Genomic DNA, 6182 nt, shown 5'->3' on the forward strand with positions numbered 1-6182 from the left:
TTATCTGCTATCTAGAAGTGCCCTGTGCAATTTGGTTTTTTTTTAAGTAAATATATATATGGTTTTTATATTTACGTATGTGTCTATTTCCCTTCAGCTCCACCATGTCACAGTAGAGTGTCAGGAATTCTTAGCCATTTCTCAGACTGTGGTACACTTTTCACAACAAATGTGAAAGAAAATAAATTATTTCAGAAATAATTTTTAAATACCACACACAATTTCCTCCATAAAAATCAGCTTTTAAATAACTATGCGAGAACCAAATCTTATTCAGATCTCTCAGATGCTGATGCAATGAAACACAAACAATGCCAGCTTGAACAATCAATTTGGCTCAGACAGTTGTGAGAGCAAAATTTAGTATCTTGAGAAAACGGAAAGTCACAGGAAAGAAGCTATTGGAATCACAAGTAAGCTGCATTATTTTAAGACTTCTCTCAAAAACTACACAGCTTTTAAAGACACCTCTTCCTCTCTACCCCAAACACCTTAACTTCAGATACCAATTCAATTTTCCTTTGATACAGGAGGAATTAATGAGGGAGCTGGTTGGCCAATATCTATTTTTAATGTTTCTCTATTTGATGCAATTCTGTGGTGAGTGTAAAGACGTGTAGCAATAAACAACAGGATGGGAAACTACTGTAAGACACAGTCTTTCTATGAAAGATCTTTCATCTTGCAAGCTCATGTTTTACTCCAAACTGTATTCTCCAAAGCTAGTAACAGAGTTTAAAGGGAAATTGTAATCTTTCCGTACATAAGCAAAGAGACATTGAGTAAGAGTAAACTTCGCGCTTTCTGATTTAGCAGTGGGTCACCACTGGATTCTGAAAAAAATTTCAGATCACTACAGAGATTCCAGATATGACAACAGGAGTGGAAGATGGCCCAGTCCAGCCAACTCAAGGAAGTTAATTATTTCCTAGAGAAAATGTTATGGGGGAAGTTTGTTTACAGAGCAACAGAACCACCTGAAATTTGATACTGCACAATTCTTCAGTTCAGCAAACAAAACCCTAACAAGAAAGCAGGAACCTGGAAATAGATAAATTCCACACAGAGGTGGCTTTTTTCCATTTTAAAGGACAAAGGCAATAGGCTGGGCAAGTGTTGCTATGGAGACTTCCCATTAAAAATTAAAATCCAGAAATAGAAAGTCTATTATTTTCTAAAATATACTTCCGATTTTATTGCTTTAATCTAAAAATATTATTTTTCATCATCATTTAAATCATGAAATAAAAACCACTGACTTAAAAATAAAAAAATTAGTCCTGACCTTATGCTGTATTTTATAGTTTCAATTTTCTAAATGCGATTTAATTTTCCAAAAGATTAATTCTTGCCGATGTATCACATTTTGCTAAATAAGAATAGAATATCTCAACATTTATTAAGGCCTGTGTATATGGCATTTCATACATTTACTCAAATGCCTATATTGTACCTTTTAATTATATTGAAACAATGAATCTTAATAGATTATTTATCTTGAATTGTCATATCTCTCCTTGCATGTAGATGGAAACTGGAATCCATCTAAATTGCACAAGAGCATCACTTCAAAATTAAACTATTAAAACTTAACACACTGAATACACAAGAAAGTAAATATATCAAAGTTGTTCTACATCTTAAAATTAATTTATTTTTTAAAGGAAGTTGTATCAACAGAATTCTTTCAGTCATTGTGTCCTTCCTGGTTTTAGAACACCTACATCATACAATGTTTAACAGTAATTGTTAGAAGCAGATTAAGACTTTTTCATTGGTCTTTCCAACACAAACTGTCCTTGGCAAGGACAATTTTTTTTCTCACCATCACAAAATCGAAATAAAAACTTCTCAGCTCCTCCTCTAGACAAACTTTCCAAATTTCATGCATTCACATACACAGCTAGAGACCTCAGTCTCAGGACTCCCTTATCCGTTCACAACTTCACTTGGCATTTCAGGGAGGTTTGTTTTTTAACTTTCCTTCATTTCAGACCTTCACTATCATCTTCTAAACTTTGTATCAGGCAATCCTTGAATTGAACTAGTTGGATTACCAGAAAACAGGAAATACTGCCTGCAACTACAAATGATACTACTACTGACTGACCACTTCTGCAAACTGTCCCACCTGCTTTGGGACTTTTCCCGTTTCAAACAATGAGCTGTTGAAATTTGAGAACAAGGTAAATGTGCATCCTTAGAGACTGAAATAGATTACAGCAATTTTATGCCTTTCACATAAGCAGTCAGTACTTTTAACATTTGTATTGTTAAATACAATTTTAACTTTGTTAACATGGTTTAATCCAATTTCACAACATAACTTTATTAAACAGACTTACTCCCCCACTCCCCACCTCTTCCTCCTTTAGTCAGAGAAAAGCAGTATTCCCTTGTAAAACTTAATTCAGAGAACAGAATTCCCTCAATGAAGCAGGAAAGACAATGGCTGTCTTGATTTTGGTTTTAATCCAGTTGTTGAAGTACAGATCCCAAGCAGTCATCTCACAACCATCATGAACAAAACTATGGAGGTTACACCATTCCCTGCTCTGAATCTTGATTGAAATTATTTCTAGATTAACAGGTTTTTGCTGTACTTCATAATTCAGTTACTGTACATTACCAACTGAAAAACACTTTATACTGTGGTGAAACAGAGAAAAAAAATCTTTCAGGAAATACAGCATAGCAATATTATGTCAGTTTGCAGATTACTTAAATACGGAACCAACCCCACAATAAAACCATGTCACATGAAGGGCTGCCATTTCATTTGTTTGCTCATTGAGCTCCCTTCTATTTACTCTGAGCTAGAGATTAGCTTGATTTTTATGAGGGTGTAGAAGCAGAAAGGAGCAAGGCAACACCCTCAGCTATTCACCTTAACCTCAAGCATGGCCAGATCTTCAGTAATCTGTGATCACATGTGCTACTCCCAGCTCTTAACACTCGGAGCTGTACCAGTAACTTACCTAGACTTATGAAAAGGAAAGGAAGGTAAATGACAAAGGCAAGAAGACTACAGAGCAAAAAGAATGTATGAATAAGATTAAAATACTGTTTAAGTATTTGAGCACAAACTGTAGGGATCTGGCCAAGAATTAATAACCCAGGTTGTTTCTATCTCATGTCTAAAAGCTGGTATCTAAATAAAGCTTTACTTGCTTTTAGTTCTGAGAACCTCTTCCAAAAGCAAGATGATATCAAATGAATTTCAAATTCCTCAGGTTATTTTTTCCACACAATCTTCAGAAAAAATAAGATCCATGTAAATTTTCATATTTCCAATACAAGATGTGTTATATGAAGAGACTTTGCTGTGGCCAGAAGTGGTACAAGTTTCTCCAGAACTGAGGAAATATTACAGATTTTTAACCCCACAAATTTCAGTTTGTTAGATAAAGTGACAGAGGGGTTAATCTAACAACTATACAGCATATTTTGTCAGAACAAAGCCGCTGATTTGGGTTCATTTTTAATCATTAATCTCTTGGTTTTGCAAACTTGCATAGGAAACTCATCTAGTTAGCATCTGCAAAAAAGAACTGTACTAAAGATCCAACATTAATCAAAATCAAGACAAATTATCAAAAGCCCGACAAAGTAATACACATACTCCACCCTGACTGGGAATGACTTTTCCAGAGTCAGGCACGAGTGTTAATTACAAACCCAACGCACACTGCTATTGTTTTGACATACGCCACACAGATCCTGTTCTTCCTCACGGCTTTGACTAAAAGTTTGGCTTAGGGCGAAGTTTACGTTGTTCCTTTTAATCACCACAGCAGCTACTCGGCCCGGGAGCGGGCCCGGGTCCGCCGGCCCCCTCCGCGCCTGCCTCGCCCTGCCCTGCCCTGCCCTGGGGCGTAGGAGACCGGCCTGTTCACCCCCGGGGCAGCAAAAGGCTACTGCAGACAACAGGGACGCACTCCCCATCTCCAATTAAATTAGGACTTTTTTTTTTTTTTTCCCCACACACACTGACACACTCCGAAAGTTTTTGAATGATCAATAAAAACTTCAATAGCTCCCTCTGCTGCCAGCAAATATGTATTTCAGCTGCTCTATGCAAAACCTGGTCACAGCTGACAGAAATCTGACATTTTGTCTCTAAGCATATAAACGTGGGTATGTGTATACACACACAGGTACGTAGAATCTTTGAAAAATAAGATTTGGGAAATACCATGGACATTTTAATTTAACACTCTCCTAAGACTGCTGCTTTTAAAGAATAATTATTTTGACTGTAAATCAAAATACTGAAGGCCAGTAGTTAAATACACACTGTTTTCAAAATACTGTCTTATTCAATGTAAAAGTCACACCATACTACCTGGTTATCTAGCTGGATATACAGTGACACGCATGGAGCAATGGCTTTTTTTAGGACAGTTAAGAGACAGGAGTTTGTCTCAAACTGCTGCTGCCGCCCTTACTACTATTTTTCAGTCTTCCTCCCATCTTCCCAAGTCATTCCTACTCTGAATGTAGCTGAACCTCCTCTCCATACCTGCCCCTCTGCCATCAGTGCCAGCAGGTATCAGCTAGGTTTGTTAGTTGTTTTGCTGTTGATTTTGCAACAGCAAAATGGCTGGTTTGCTGCCTGCTGACAGCTATGAAAAGTTTGCTGAGCAAATGCTCTCTATTCTCCATAACCACCATTTCAAGACCACCAACACAACAGTACAAGCACGAACGCTTCCCATCCACCACTGCTCCACACTTGACAACGCTGCAGCCCAGAAGAAACAGGACTGGGATGACTAACTGAAAATAGGCCATGAAAAAAAAGCTAGCATGGGAAGTAGGAGGAAAAAAAAAATTAGAGGGTTTAACACATATAAAAGGCATTACACTGACAGAAAATACATTTTTCAGTATAGCCTCCTTTATACAAGACAGCTATACTGCAGCTAAACTTGATGCCATTGCATCTCTACAGCACTAGGGGCTGCACAGATACAATTTAAGAACAGTTGTTTCAGTTAAGATACAACAGGCCTACTCTGCAAAGACTTTACACAGACCAAGACAAAGCAAGCCTGACTGCATGTCCAGAAACAGACAGGCAAGCACTATCCACGTAACAGGGTCTGGACTAAGGCTCATCCATGTCACATGTGACTTAGTATCTCTTCTTACCTAAACTTACCAGCAAAACATACCACCAACCCACTCATCCCTCCTGGTCACAGATAATTCAGAGGTTGCTTGCTTTAACAGCACAGACAGCTTTCAGACCTCACCAGTATGTCTCCTCACAGGCTTCGGCCATCTTCACACTTTCAGCACTACGGGCCTGGCATCTCTCCAGCCTTCTTTTCTCTGAGGAGAAGAACTGTGCATCCAGAGCAAGAAATACAATCAAATTACGGCAAGAGCAAGCCAACAAGAGTAAAGACCAGAAGCACCTTAGTGCATGCCCCCTACAACTGGAGAGGGAAAAAAAAATTTACAAAAATCAACAAGGATACCAAAAACAAAAGAGAAATGGAAATTGCATCAAGTGTCTGACAGTCCTCTGAGCCTAACTACAAACTTCCCTCAAACAAAATTCCAAAATACAGGACTTCACAAAACACTGAAAAAAATAAAAAAATCTAAATCCGTCTTTGTCTGGCCAAGTCTTACATGTTGTTCATTAATATTAGATAGCCAAGGTTTTACCACTCTGTTTATTCATTAGCAGTAGAATTACACACTTAGCAGGAAAAAGGAAAGAACAGGCCTAATGTGCACAGAAATCCTAATTTAATAGATACAAACTGATCTGCACTTCAGACTACATCCGGGGCACAGGTAGGAGTACTCAACATCCAAAAACTTAATTCCTTAGGAGAGACATTCTGATGATTCAACCCAGTAGGCACTTTCAGCATTACCAAACCAGGACAGACCATATGTCCTCCTCTCATCAATAGATAATCTCATTAAAAGGCACTTTTTAATCCCCATCACTTTGTATTAGTACGCAGGAAGTACAAGCTCAACTCGTGTAGAAAAAAAAAAAAACAACAACCAAAACACAAACTTATCTGACACCCTTTTCTCCTGTATTTTCCTATCATGTTTTTAGTGCCCATCTCCCTCCTTCTGTGTCTTTCAGTATGGCTCTGCTGCCCAGCACCACAGGCAGCCACATCTCTCCAGCAGGCTCAAGAGAGCGCCCG

This window comes from Strix uralensis, chromosome 4 (assembly GCF_047716275.1).
Source record: "Strix uralensis isolate ZFMK-TIS-50842 chromosome 4, bStrUra1, whole genome shotgun sequence".
Lineage (NCBI taxonomy): Eukaryota > Metazoa > Chordata > Aves > Strigiformes > Strigidae > Strix > Strix uralensis.